General features: G+C 37.4%; 1 long non-coding RNA gene across 1 annotated transcript; it reads right to left on the bottom strand.

The window, feature by feature from the left end:
* Positions 1-11,560: 11,560 nt before the first annotated feature.
* LOC148153201 (uncharacterized) lies at positions 11,561-13,053 on the bottom strand. Its single transcript, XR_015761599.1, has 2 exons — positions 12,447-13,053; positions 11,561-12,394 (listed from the first exon to the last, which is right to left on the bottom strand). It is a non-coding gene; the product is annotated as an uncharacterized LOC148153201 (long non-coding RNA).
* Positions 13,054-15,750: the final 2,697 nt, after the last annotated feature.

Below are 15,750 nucleotides of genomic sequence, written 5' to 3'. Positions count from 1 at the left end.
TAACACTAAAATTAGTTTGGCGGGTTTTTCCATTTCAGATCTGACAAGACTGCAGAATGGCAGCATGTTTATTTGTGAGAGTAAGGCTCATTCAGGGTAGAGAGGGAGATGGAGCTATGACCTCATCATTTAAAAGTAAACCCAGTTATAGTGACCAAAAATCAGACAGAAATACCAGGCATCATTGTCTCAATGGATGCTGAGAATGCCTTTGACTGTGTCAAACTGGAGTATATGTTTGAACTGCTTAGAAGATTTGGACTTTGAGAAAATTTTATAAACTGGATAAAACTTCATTATAAAAAGCCCACAGTATCCATCTTGACAAATAGCCTCTTGTCAACACCCTGTGGCCTGGAAATGGGGACGGCGCAGGAAGCTGTCTTTCTCTGCTACTTTTCTCTTTGGATGTAGTGCCACTTGCAATTGCAATTAGACAAAGCAATAATATTAAAGGTATATTAATAGGAACAAAATTGTATAAAATATAAAATATTATTATACGCTGATGATATAATTTAAACTTTGACAGACCCTGTGAAATCTACCTCGGCTCTAATTGATTGTGTCAACAAAATTTGGTAAAATATCTGGGTATAAGGTAAATTATAGTAATCAGAAATAATGCCTTTAAATGCTTGTGACCAGGGAAAATCAGTATTCATCAAGCCATTTTGATGGGCTCCTACAAGATTAAAATATCTAGGAAAACGAATTGGATCTAGAATTAGTCAGCTGTACTCCGAAAACATCAGTCCTACAATTATTCATATTAAGGATAAGTTGGTGAGATGGAAGAAGCTCCCCTTATCCTTTCTGGGGGGAGTTAGCCTTATTAAGGTGATAATTCACCCTAATTTAATTTATCCAATGTCTATGTTGTTTTTGTTTATTGACTCTAAAGATTTAGCTGGAATCAATAAAGCAATATCAGAATTTATTTGTTCAGGTAGAAAATTTAAAATTAAAACTAAAGTCTTACAACTTCCCTAAACCTTGAGTTGATAGGGCCTGCCCAGGGTTGAAAACTATGTACTGTCTTTACATGTAAGAATTATTTCAGTGTGGGCTACCCAAAAACACTGTAATGGCTTGAGATCGAGGAAAGTGTTTGTAAACCTTGTCACCCTATAAATATGTTAAACAAAACCGAGAATTCCCACTCATTGTCAAAGATAACTTTCTAATTACTAATACTATTAAGACATGGGGCATTCTGAGGAACATATTTTGTCAGAATAACAATTTTTCACCTCAGATAACATTGGTGGATCTGACAGTAGAGGGTGGTCCTGATCTTAGATCTTGGCAAGATCTAAGATCTACTACTAGGTATGCATCCTAGGTATGCATCCTAGTATGCATCCTGGCATTACTAGGATGCATACACTAAACTACAAAAGCTTAGAAGAGATTATAAACCTATGCCAGATGATAGACAGCTCTACATTACAATGTCATTAGGTGACTCAGAACCCATTCAAGCACTGAAAAGATGCTTAGAAAAAATGGCTGGATGTGTCAAAACTTTATCCAGCTGAACAGAAACAAAACTGAAGTTATCCTTGGACATAAAAAGGAATGACCTAGAGTCAGCACACAGCTTCAGTTATTACAGGTAGAAACTAGAGATCAAGTCCTAAATCTGAGAGTAGTGAAGGACTCTGACCTGAATCCTCAGAATCTTAAAAATAGTTAAAAAGTTTTCATTGTAGACTGTGTGTTCTATGAATTTGTATTTTGTGTTTTAATTACATAAACCACTTTGAACTGCCTTGTTGCTGAAATGTGCTATACAAATAAACTTGATTGATGGACTGATGAAATAGTTAAGAAATACAAAATATCTAAAGAATCAGGTAACCAGACATTTACACTCAGAAAACCATTTGCTCGAAGGCAGAATCGATACCAAAAGATGAACATAAAACCAACTCTACAGAAAGCCACAAGTGTACCAGAAAGAGAAAATAGCAGTTGGAAAGATCAACCCTTCCTCTTGATCTGAATGAGACTATTGGTTTGGGAGAAAAGAAATTTAATCTTTCAGCAATAAATATAGTAACCAACAATGTGGACATCTGGGGCAGAATGAGCGGGCTCTATAATTCCTAGTTTGATGTCATTCAGTAGTTAGTAAATTAATAATGGACAATGTTTCAATGATTCATACATAGGTGCAAGTGGCACATAAAAAACTTAATTGTATTTAAAAAATAGTTAATTCATTTATATTTAATTAAAGTATTTTAAACTGAATAAAATTTAATTTAATATACCATGTAAATGTATGCTATGGCTAACACATGTTTGGTACAACATGCTTCATCAATGTTGAGAGCAGGGGTACAAGCACTTAAGTAAGCCGAGTTTAATCCACCACACTTCTTCAGATATAGTCATTTGCAGCAATGTACCAATTGATATAATTTATTTAAAATCAAACAAAGAAATTGGGAAAAAAATATGTGCTTTGTGAAAACTAATAACTAATAACTTTGAAACAGATTGTACCTATTACATGTAAACACATAACAGAAACTTAAGGAGGCCGAAACAAGACAGGAGGAAAAAAATCCTCACTTACCAATTACAAATTTACAATTCTTTGCATTCCAACTGCTTTTAAAACAAATTACTTTTAAAACCGTAAATAGTTAATTATTGTCCAATCCATCAAGTCAAACGCTCAGTCCTTTTAAATTACTTTATAATTGAATCATTTGGATTTAAAGACCAAGACATACCGGACGGGTGGAAGCTCGTAGTTTGTGTTTTACTTGTCTCCACCCGGGCCGCGCTGAGTGACAAAAGAAGCGCACTTTTAAATGAACTCACAAAGAGCCCTGGGCAAAGCAGCTCACCACCCAGAAGGGTAAGTAATTACTCTTATTTTAAATGTATTTTAATGTACCGGTTTAGTTAAAAGATTTAATGGATGGTGAGACTAGCCGAGCTTCTTTTTAAAAATCTGTAAGGCGAAACAAAGGCATACAACAGAAGTAAATTGAAGATTTACTTCAGTTTATGTTAACAAGATGGCGTTAGCTACCTGTCATGCAAGCTGTTTTCCTTGTGTCCCGACGTAGAGTTCTAGGTTTAAGTAAGATAAATTTGAAACTTTTTGATGAAGGATCACTGCCACACCGAACCAGAAATGGTTTCTTTGTCGAAAATTACAGCTGTGATTCATCAACAATGTACCATGCTAATCGACAGCTGCATTTCTTTTGAATAGTGAATGGCTTGTTTAATGTTGTTTAGGTGGTCATTGGATTTGCCCAAATGTAAGCCAGTCTTGTTACAGTATTAAGAGTTACTTTTCTTCTTTTCCTAAGGTTGTCAAAGAACCAATTATGACTGAGGGTGTCGGTGCTGAGCATGTTGGCTCAATGGATCAAGTTACACCCAAGTCCAAGTCCTCTAAGGAAAAGGTATTTATGTCAGAACTTCTTGTCATTGGTCTTCTAGTCTTAACTGAGATGTCTCAGAGATTTGTCAGTACAGTTATATTAGAAGAATTGTAATATTTTCTTCAAATGCTCTGAATTTAACAGGTTTCTTTGAGTAGTCCTGGTAACACACACTAGTCTGGTTTGATTACCCGGTACATTGTGGGGTCTTTAGCAGCTGAAGTATTTGTTTCCAGGGATGGCTGTTTGGGGCCATGCACACATTTCTGGTATACAGTACAAGTGGGGACCCCGTTTGAGGTTTCTTTAGGTCAAATATTTTAACTCTGTTTGTGTAACTACAGATCTTGTTTGCCCTCAGTAGCATTGCTCATACCTGGCTTAAGACAACATGTATGTTTCAAATCAGAAAATACAATGCAGACATGTTTACAGGCCAATTATGTGATGTCATCTTAGGTAAACATTTGAACCGGTCAAATTGGTACAGAAATTTTAGACATTTTGATGAAGGATCGCTGATAAACTGAACCAGAAATGGTTTCTTAGTTGAACATTACAGCTAAGATTCATCAACAATGTACCATGCTAATCAACAGCTGCATTTCTTTTGATTAGTCAATGGTTTTATATGTTGTTGTTTAGGTGGTCATTGGATTTGCCCAAATGTAAGCCAGTCTTTTTACAGTATTAAGAATCACTTTTCTTCTTTTCCTAAGGTTGTCAAAGAACCAATTATGACTGAGGGTGTCGGTGCTGAGCATGTTGGCTCATTGGATCAAGTTCCACCCAAGTCCAAGTCCTCTAAGGAAAAGGTATTTATGTCAGAACTTCTTGTCATTGGTCTTCTAGTCTTAACTGAGATGTCTCAAAGATTTGTCAGTACAGTTATATTGGAAGAAATGCAATATTTTCCTCAAATGCTCTGAATTTAACAGGTTTCGTTGAGTAGTCCTGGTAACACACACTAGTCTGGTTTGATTACATTGTGGGGTCTTTAGCAGCTGAAGTATTTGTTTCCATGGACTGGCTGTTTGGGGCCATGCACACATTTCTGATATACAGTACAAGTGGGGACCCCGTTTGAGGTTTCTTTAGGTCAAATATTTTAACTCTGTTTGTGTAACTACAGATCTTGTCTGCCCTCAGTAGCATTGCTCATACCTGGCTTAAGACAACATGTATGTTTCAAATCAGAAAATACAATGCAGACATGTTTACAGGCCAATTATGTGATGTCATCTTAGGTAAACATTTGAACCGGTCAAATTGGTACAGAAATTTTAGACATTTTGATGAAGGATCGCTAATAAACTGAACCAGAAATGGTTTCTTAGTTGAACATTACAGCTAAGATTCATCAACAATGTACCATGCTAATCAACAGCTGCATTTCTTTTGATTAGTCAATGGTTTTATATGTTGTTGTTTAGGTGGTCATTGGATTTGCCCAATTGTAAGCCAGTCTTTTTACAGTATTAAGAGTCACTTTTCTTCTTTTCCTAAGGTTGTCAAAGAACCAATTATGACTGAGGGTGTCGGTGCTGAGCATGTTGGCTCAATGGATCAAGTTACACCCAAGTCCAAGTCCTCTAAGGAAAAGGTATTTATGTCAGAACTTCTTGTCATTGGTCTTCTAGTCTTAACTGAGATGTCTCAGAGATTTGTCAGTACAGTTATATTAGAAGAATTGTAATATTTTCTTCAAATGCTCTGAATTTAACAGGTTTCTTTGAGTAGTCCTGGTAACACACACTAGTCTGGTTTGATTACCCGGTACATTGTGGGGTCTTTAGCAGCTGAAGTATTTGTTTCCAGGGATGGCTGTTTGGGGCCATGCACACATTTCTGGTATACAGTACAAGTGGGGACCCCGTTTGAGGTTTCTTTAGGTCAAATATTTTAACTCTGTTTGTGTAACTACAGATCTTGTTTGCCCTCAGTAGCATTGCTCATACCTGGCTTAAGACAACATGTATGTTTCAAATCAGAAAATACAATGCAGACATGTTTACAGGCCAATTATGTGATGTCATCTTAGGTAAACATTTGAACCGGTCAAATTGGTACAGAAATTTTAGACATTTTGATGAAGGATCGCTGATAAACTGAACCAGAAATGGTTTCTTAGTTGAACATTACAGCTAAGATTCATCAACAATGTACCATGCTAATCAACAGCTGCATTTCTTTTGATTAGTCAATGGTTTTATATGTTGTTGTTTAGGTGGTCATTGGATTTGCCCAAATGTAAGCCAGTCTTTTTACAGTATTAAGAATCACTTTTCTTCTTTTCCTAAGGTTGTCAAAGAACCAATTATGACTGAGGGTGTCGGTGCTGAGCATGTTGGCTCATTGGATCAAGTTCCACCCAAGTCCAAGTCCTCTAAGGAAAAGGTATTTATGTCAGAACTTCTTGTCATTGGTCTTCTAGTCTTAACTGAGATGTCTCAAAGATTTGTCAGTACAGTTATATTGGAAGAAATGCAATATTTTCCTCAAATGCTCTGAATTTAACAGGTTTCTTTGAGTAGTCCTGGTAACACACACTAGTCTGGTTTGATTACATTGTGGGGTCTTTAGCAGCTGAAGTATTTGTTTCCAGGGATGGCTGTTTGGGGCCATGCACACATTTCTGGTATACAGTACAAGTGGGGACCCCGTTTGAGGTTTCTTTAGGTCAAATATTTTAACTCTGTTTGTGTAACTACAGATCTTGTTTGCCCTCAGTAGCATTGCTCATACCTGGCTTAAGACAACATGTATGTTTCAAATCAGAAAATACAATGCAGACATGTTTACAGGCCAATTATGTGATGTCATCTTAGGTAAACATTTGAACCGGTCAAATTGGTACAGAAATTTTAGACATTTTGATGAAGGATCGCTGATAAACTGAACCAGAAATGGTTTCTTAGTTGAACATTACAGCTAAGATTCATCAACAATGTACCATGCTAATCAACAGCTGCATTTCTTTTGATTAGTCAATGGTTTTATATGTTGTTGTTTAGGTGGTCATTGGATTTGCCCAAATGTAAGCCAGTCTTTTTACAGTATTAAGAATCACTTTTCTTCTTTTCCTAAGGTTGTCAAAGAACCAATTATGACTGAGGGTGTCGGTGCTGAGCATGTTGGCTCATTGGATCAAGTTCCACCCAAGTCCAAGTCCTCTAAGGAAAAGGTATTTATGTCAGAACTTCTTGTCATTGGTCTTCTAGTCTTAACTGAGATGTCTCAAAGATTTGTCAGTACAGTTATATTGGAAGAAATGCAATATTTTCCTCAAATGCTCTGAATTTAACAGGTTTCTTTGAGTAGTCCTGGTAACACACACTAGTCTGGTTTGATTACATTGTGGGGTCTTTAGCAGCTGAAGTATTTGTTTCCAGGGATGGCTGTTTGGGGCCATGCACACATTTCTGGTATACAGTACAAGTGGGGACCCCGTTTGAGGTTTCTTTAGGTCAAATATTTTAACTCTGTTTGTGTAACTACAGATCTTGTTTGCCCTCAGTAGCATTGCTCATACCTGGCTTAAGACAACATGTATGTTTCAAATCAGAAAATACAATGCAGACATGTTTACAGGCCAATTATGTGATGTCATCTTAGGTAAACATTTGAACCGGTCAAATTGGTACAGAAATTTTAGACATTTTGATGAAGGATCGCTGATAAACTGAACCAGAAATGGTTTCTTAGTTGAACATTACAGCTAAGATTCATCAACAATGTACCATGCTAATCAACAGCTGCATTTCTTTTGATTAGTCAATGGTTTTATATGTTGTTGTTTAGGTGATCATTGGATTTGCCCAAATGTAAGCCAGTCTTTTTACAGTATTAAGAATCACTTTTCTTCTTTTCCTAAGGTTGTCAAAGAACCAATTATGACTGAGGGTGTCGGTGCTGACCATGTTGGCTCATTGGATCAAGTTCCACCCAAGTCCAAGTCCTCTAAGGAAAAGGTATTTATGTCAGAACTTCTTGTCATTGGTCTTCTAGTCTTAACTGAGATGTCTCAAAGATTTGTCAGTACAGTTATATTGGAAGAAATGCAATATTTTCCTCAAATGCTCTGAATTTAACAGGTTTCTTTGAGTAGTCCTGGTAACACACACTAGTCTGGTTTGATTACATTGTGGGGTCTTTAGCAGCTGAAGTATTTGTTTCCAGGGATGGCTGTTTGGGGCCATGCACACATTTCTGGTATACAGTACAAGTGGGGACCCCGTTTGAGGTTTCTTTAGGTCAAATATTTTAACTCTGTTTGTGTAACTACAGATCTTGTTTGCCCTCAGTAGCATTGCTCATACCTGGCTTAAGACAACATGTATGTTTCAAATCAGAAAATACAATGCAGACATGTTTACAGGCCAATTATGTGATGTCATCTTAGGTAAACATTTGAACCGGTCAAATTGGTACAGAAATTTTAGACATTTTGATGAAGGATCGCTGATAAACTGAACCAGAAATGGTTTCTTAGTTGAACATTACAGCTAAGATTCATCAACAATGTACCATGCTAATCAACAGCTGCATTTCTTTTGATTAGTCAATGGTTTTATATGTTGTTGTTTAGGTGGTCATTGGATTTGCCCAAATGTAAGCCAGTCTTTTTACAGTATTAAGAATCACTTTTCTTCTTTTCCTAAGGTTGTCAAAGAACCAATTATGACTGAGGGTGTCGGTGCTGAGCATGTTGGCTCATTGGATCAAGTTCCACCCAAGTCCAAGTCCTCTAAGGAAAAGGTATTTATGTCAGAACTTCTTGTCATTGGTCTTCTAGTCTTAACTGAGATGTCTCAAAGATTTGTCAGTACAGTTATATTGGAAGAAATGCAATATTTTCCTCAAATGCTCTGAATTTAACAGGTTTCTATGAGTAGTCCTGGTAACACACACTAGTCTGGTTTGATTACATTGTGGGGTCTTTAGCAGCTGAAGTATTTGTTTCCAGGGATGGCTGTTTGGGGCCATGCACACATTTCTGGTATACAGTACAAGTGGGGACCCCGTTTGAGGTTTCTTTAGGTCAAATATTTTAACTCTGTTTGTGTAACTACAGATCTTGTTTGCCCTCAGTAGCATTGCTCATACCTGGCTTAAGACAACATGTATGTTTCAAATCAGAAAATACAATGCAGACATGTTTACAGGCCAATTATGTGATGTCATCTTAGGTAAACATTTGAACCGGTCAAATTGGTACAGAAATTTTAGACATTTTGATGAAGGATCGCTGATAAACTGAACCAGAAATGGTTTCTTAGTTGAACATTACAGCTAAGATTCATCAACAATGTACCATGCTAATCAACAGCTGCATTTCTTTTGATTAGTCAATGGTTTTATATGTTGTTGTTTAGGTGGTCATTGGATTTGCCCAAATGTAAGCCAGTCTTTTTACAGTATTAAGAATCACTTTTCTTCTTTTCCTAAGGTTGTCAAAGAACCAATTATGACTGAGGGTGTCGGTGCTGACCATGTTGGCTCATTGGATCAAGTTCCACCCAAGTCCAAGTCCTCTAAGGAAAAGGTATTTATGTCAGAACTTCTTGTCATTGGTCTTCTAGTCTTAACTGAGATGTCTCAAAGATTTGTCAGTACAGTTATATTGGAAGAAATGCAATATTTTCCTCAAATGCTCTGAATTTAACAGGTTTCTTTGAGTAGTCCTGGTAACACACACTAGTCTGGTTTGATTACATTGTGGGGTCTTTAGCAGCTGAAGTATTTGTTTCCAGGGATGGCTGTTTGGGGCCATGCACACATTTCTGGTATACAGTACAAGTGGGGACCCCGTTTGAGGTTTCTTTAGGTCAAATATTTTAACTCTGTTTGTGTAACTACAGATCTTGTTTGCCCTCAGTAGCATTGCTCATACCTGGCTTAAGACAACATGTATGTTTCAAATCAGAAAATACAATGCAGACATGTTTACAGGCCAATTATGTGATGTCATCTTAGGTAAACATTTGAACCGGTCAAATTGGTACAGAAATTTTAGACATTTTGATGAAGGATCGCTGATAAACTTAACCAGAAATGGTTTCTTAGTTGAACATTACAGCTAAGATTCATCAACAATGTACCATGCTAATCAACAGCTGCATTTCTTTTGATTAGTCAATGGTTTTATATGTTGTTGTTTAGGTGGTCATTGGATTTGCCCAAATGTAAGCCAGTCTTTTTACAGTATTAAGAATCACTTTTCTTCTTTTCCTAAGGTTGCCAAAGAACCAATTATGACTGAGGGTGTCGGTGCTGAGCATGTTGGCTCATTGGATCAAGTTCCACCCAAGTCCAAGTCCTCTAAGGAAAAGGTATTTATGTCAGAACTTCTTGTCATTGGTCTTCTAGTCTTAACTGAGATGTCTCAAAGATTTGTCAGTACAGTTATATTGGAAGAAATGCAATATTTTCCTCAAATGCTCTGAATTTAACAGGTTTCGTTGAGTAGTCCTGGTAACACACACTAGTCTGGTTTGATTACATTGTGGGGTCTTTAGCAGCTGAAGTATTTGTTTCCATGGACTGGCTGTTTGGGGCCATGCACACATTTCTGGTATACAGTACAAGTGGGGACCCCGTTTGAGGTTTCTTTAGGTCAAATATTTTAACTCTGTTTGTGTAACTACAGATCTAGTCTGCCCTCAGTAGCATTGCTCATACCTGGCTTAAGACAACATGTATGTTTCAAATCAGAAAATACAATGCAGACATGTTTACAGGCCAATTATGTGATGTCATCTTAGGTAAACATTTGAACCGGTCAAATTGGTACAGAAATTTTAGACATTTTGATGAAGGATCGCTGATAAACTGAACCAGAAATGGTTTCTTAGTTGAACATTACAGCTAAGATTCATCAACAATGTACCATGCTAATCAACAGCTGCATTTCTTTTGATTAGTCAATGGTTTTATATGTTGTTGTTTAGGTGGTCATTGGATTTGCCCAAATGTAAGCCAGTCTTTTTACAGTATTAAGAATCACTTTTCTTCTTTTCCTAAGGTTGTCAAAGAACCAATTATGACTGAGGGTGTCGGTGCTGAGCATGTTGGCTCATTGGATCAAGTTCCACCCAAGTCCAAGTCCTCTAAGGAAAAGGTATTTATGTCAGAACTTCTTGTCATTGGTCTTCTAGTCTTAACTGAGATGTCTCAGAGATTTGTCAGTACAGTTATATTGGAAGAAATACAATATTTTCCTCAAATGCTCTGAATTTAACAGGTTTCTTTGAGTAGTCCTGGTAACACACACTAGTCTGGTTTGATTACATTGTGGGGTCTTTAGCAGCTGAAGTATTTGTTTCCATGGACTGGCTGTTTGGGGCCATGCACACATTTCTGGTATACAGTACAAGTGGGGACCCCGTTTGAGGTTTCTTTAGGTCAAATATTTTAACTCTGTTTGTGTAACTACAGATCTAGTCTGCCCTCAGTAGCATTGCTCATACCTGGCTTAAGACAACATGTATGTTTCAAATCAGAAAATACAATGCAGACATGTTTACAGGCCAATTATGTGATGTCATCTTAGGTAAACATTTGAACCGGTCAAATTGGTACAGAAATTTTAGACATTTTGATGAAGGATCGCTGATAAACTGAACCAGAAATGGTTTCTTAGTTGAACATTACAGCTAAGATTCATCAACAATGTACCATGCTAATCAACAGCTGCATTTCTTTTGATTAGTCAATGGTTTTATATGTTGTTGTTTAGGTGGTCATTGGATTTGCCCAAATGTAAGCCAGTCTTTTTACAGTATTAAGAATCACTTTTCTTCTTTTCCTAAGGTTGTCAAAGAACCAATTATGACTGAGGGTGTCGGTGCTGAGCATGTTGGCTCATTGGATCAAGTTCCACCCAAGTCCAAGTCCTCTAAGGAAAAGGTATTTATGTCAGAACTTCTTGTCATTGGTCTTCTAGTCTTAACTGAGATGTCTCAGAGATTTGTCAGTACAGTTATATTGGAAGAAATGTAATATTTTCTTCAAATGCTCTATAAACTTTGAACTTAACAAGAATGTTGTATTTTGTGTATCAATTTGTTTTCATGAAGAATTATTCTTCATGTATTTTGAAACTTAGCTCTGTCAACTTTAATAATTACTTTAAATGTTTCCAAATGTTTCTTTTTGGCTTTGTTGAGAAAATAGCTTTCCATGATGAGTAAAATTCTGTAATGATACTGGTTTAGGTGTTGTATTTATCTTTTTTTAGCATGATGGGTCTAATTAGTCATGATTGTATTTTGCAATTTTACTAAACACTAAGTATGATTTGGTTTGGTAATTTCATTTCATCGTCTTTAATTACTTGTATTACTTCAGGGCTGTATTTGTTATACATGTGTTATTTATTTTGGTTTTAAAGGTCGCCAACCATGCAAGAAGGGAACTTCAGATGAAAGAGAGGTCCTTGCAGTCAAAAAAATCTTGATGGAATTCATCAACACCTGTTGAGTTCAAGGGAAAGCAGACTGTGATAAGTGTTTAAAACAACTGCATACTATCTCAGTATCCCGAAAATGACAGCAGTGGGACTTGCCCTGCACAGAGTGGAAAACAATCAGAAGAGTGAAGTCCAATGCGGTTTTCCTGTGTGTTGCTGACCACTCATTTAATGTATGATATTTTTTTTTTACTCTTAAAAACTGGTATTGAACTCAACCTCTTGAAGTATGTCTTGAGGTCATTGCTCTGTCCAGACTTTCGTTTATTCGATCCTCCTGCTTGTGATTTATTTATTTCTTTCATTTCTGATTTATTGTTCTGCTGGACCTTGGTGTCAAGTGTGCTCCTTTATGCCTTCTTACAGTCTTTAATCTTGACTTTGAGTTGCTTCTGACAATCTTGACTAATTTTTTGTCCTCACTGACTCTGGAGGAGCATGTATCTCAGTGCTCTCTTGAGGTTCTATTTAAGCAAAAATGTATTTAGTCTTTCCCATTCTGAGGAATGCACTCTGAGAACGTGGTAAGATTGACGTTCTCAGAGTGCATTCCTGTTGATGGCCTGAAAACAATTACACAAGGCTTCTTCAGCTGCCTGTAACCCATCTCCTCACAGTTCTCATCATCACAGGTTGTTCCTGGATAAGAGATTTACAGTCAATCAGAAGAACACAAAATTGTGATCTAATTTGCAAGAAAAAAAAAATTCTGTAGAAATGTATGCATCATTTTAATCCTTTTATGTAACTTCTTTAAAAGAATAAATGTAACAAAGCGGTTCCAGTATGCTGCTCAATACTAGATTTTAACATAGTTTGAGTGCCCACTCAATTTATTTTTTGCTTGATTCCAAATTGTAGATTTCATTGTGCATTGCAGTGGCTCTCTAAGCATTTTGAACCTGAAACTGTGCTACAGGTACTAAGAATGTAATAAAAACGAATTAGTGTGTATTTATTTCCCCACACATTACTAAAAACCTGACAAGTCCCCAAGAGCCACGTTCTTATCATGTTGAGAACTCTAGTTAGTCTTATTGCAAATTTTAAGTGATATGTTTGTTCACTGCCCCTCTAGCATGCTACTTGATTTTTTGCAGAGCTGTGCTACTTTCAGAAAGGGGGGTTCCCAGAAAGCATGGTCTTGTCTTTAGTCCCCAGTAGTGTATACAGACAAGGGGGGGTGTGTGTGAGTGTGTGTGGACAGTTCTGGTGAAGACCCAGCTATTCCAGACATTATAATAACAGAGTACATCCTTTTAAAAATGACAGCAGATTGACATTTCAACAATTCTATATCGTCATATTATCACATTTCCCTGCAACTTACAGACTCAAAGTGAACCTGTTACATAAATACCGTGGTTTTTTTCTTACCACTGCCTTCCTCATCGCTCTGCGTTTTCCAAGCTGGCCTGCTCTGCACCAGCTGAATGAAATTGTGAAAAGGAAATGTTTGTGCAGTCACATCCGGTCTGCGCTGCACAATCATGGCAAGCACTCCTCATCCTGAAGAAGCAGCAGCAGCAGGTTTGTCTTTCTCTTGTCTTGTTTGTCTTGTGTTGTTTTTGTCAAGACGATTTCTCCTGGAAGGAAAAGATGGAGCGCTTCCAGAAACATGATTGCACTACAAAGCAACTCTGTGTATCCCACAATCCAGCAGCGGATTTGCCTCAGGATATTCGGAATCCTGTCAGAGCCATCAGTTCCATGAATGCATGCTAAATGTTGACCTTCCTTTCACTGGGAAAACACAGCATGATTAGATTTAACTCTGAGTTGAACTTCCAAGTTAACTTGGTCTATGAAATGGATTCAAATGCTTTTAAATACAGGTGGAAAATAGACTGGTGTTGCTGATGGAAAGGGAAATATTTTTTTCACATGTCACATTGTCCACTTTCATACCTAATGCCTGTTTCACACGGCAAGATTTTAAAAAAGTATGTCGCTCCATCATCCTCTAAATACTTCCTGTCTTTTTCTTCATGGTTTGTGCCAGTGGCAGCATCCAGTTGTTGATCATGTGACTTGTGTGATGTGAAAATTGTGTTTCCATGATTTGCTAAATAAGCCAGTTTCAATATTTCCTAGTGCTTGGAAGCTGAATGTTGGTTTACCAAACGTCAGAATATTGATTCTGATCATTTACTCACCATTTATTTTAAATTTTTATAGCAGTTGCTATTTTTTAAATAGTTTTGGTATTACTAGTGTTTGCTCCATACTCTCAAACCCAGAGTCAGGCACAGCAGATGGCCAATCACACTAAATCAGGATACGGTGAAGGTTTTTTTTTTTCCTATTTTAAACTATCATGTTGTTTCTCTCCACTGTCACCACATGTTTGCTTATGATGTCTGATGTTGATACAGTGAAGTCAGCTTGGCTTCATGTAATGGAAAACGTTTTAGCCACAGGGTTTGTAGTCTGGATTTGACTGTATCGTTTTAAAAAGATTTGCTGATCGACTGTAGCTAAACTGAATGGAATTAACAAAGACTTTTTTTTTATTATACATATTTAAATGTTTGAAAAAGTTAAAACTAAAAATATTGTAAAAAGGAAATAATTCTTGTATGGACAAAAATATAATACTGCAAATAATTATTTTTACCCAGACTGCCTATTGTGACATAAAACCAAGTCACACCTTTTTGTCCCACTTATGGAAGAGTGTAGAGTCTATTCACTTGTGAATTTTATTTGTTTGTCACAAAATAAACCAACAAACAAACAAAAAACAAAATAATCTCTGAGGGAGCAAATTCTTCTTCCCACAGTCCTATTAATCATGGATTATGTGAAAATGAACAATATTGTCCTGATGCTTGGCGCCTATCAAACCCTGGGAGTTACTTTGCCACCTGCATTAGTAGACTTGAATTTCAACCCCAAAGCTGCCATCAATAACACAATAGTTTAGCCTCAGATAAAAATGATAGATGCACTGGCTTTCCTTCAGACCCCGGTTCAGCCAACCATTTATTTTAATATTTCAGTGACTACAGGGCAATATCGTTAATCACTGTTAGAGGGTAGATAGGCAGGGAGGGATGGCAGGCAGAAGGAGAGCGGTGGGGCCAGGGCCGGGGCCGGGCCGGGACAGGACGGGCTGACGGACGAGGATGGAGGAGGAGGAATGGGTTCGGGGAATGCCACTTCTCATTGGGGAGGCCGTTGCTCATCTGTCGCCGGCTCATCGGGGCATGGCTAAAGGCTCCCGCTCAGTCAAAGCGCTCTCCTGTACGCATGACATTTCAATTACACAGCAAGCTCTCATACCTCTCTACACAGACAGATAAGCCCAAATGCCACACACAGCACACACACATGCACACGCACGCAGAAACACACATATTAAAAGACAATACTGATGAGCGGAGACAGTTGACTGTACTCTATGAAAACATTTCAGCTGCAAAAACAGATATTTCAATATTGAGACATGTAACCTTTAGTCTGATAGCAGTCTCAGTTTGGGTGACGAACAATACGAGTTTAGACAGGGTGCGTGTGTGTGTGTTTTGGGCCATGCAGCCACAGTGGCCCAGTCTAAATCTTGGCTTGAAAATCGATGTTCCCAGATGTCCTCTATCCAATCTGAGTGAACATGAGAAACATTTGCTAGTAGGAAGAAAAAAAAAAGTCCCTAGATGTGCAAAGCTATTGGAGACATACAGTAATTGGAAAAGAACCTTGCGCTGGTGTTTTAATAATGTGCGAGTGGTGAATCATCAGAGCCTTCATTCTCCTTGGGGAAGGTTTTGACTGGACCCTCAAATTGAAAATGTGAAATGCTTTCATTTTATTTTATCTTCTTGTAGCAAGTCATGTTAAGTGTGAATTATGTGCTTGTAATAAAAC

The sequence above is a fragment of the Poecilia mexicana genome, unplaced genomic scaffold (genome assembly GCF_051168715.1).
Source record: "Poecilia mexicana isolate PSO_F unplaced genomic scaffold, ASM5116871v1 scaffold_20, whole genome shotgun sequence".
Taxonomy (NCBI): Eukaryota; Metazoa; Chordata; class Actinopteri; order Cyprinodontiformes; family Poeciliidae; genus Poecilia; species Poecilia mexicana.
Note: the sequence above shows the minus strand (reverse complement) of the source record. Positions and strands in the feature narration are given on the sequence as shown.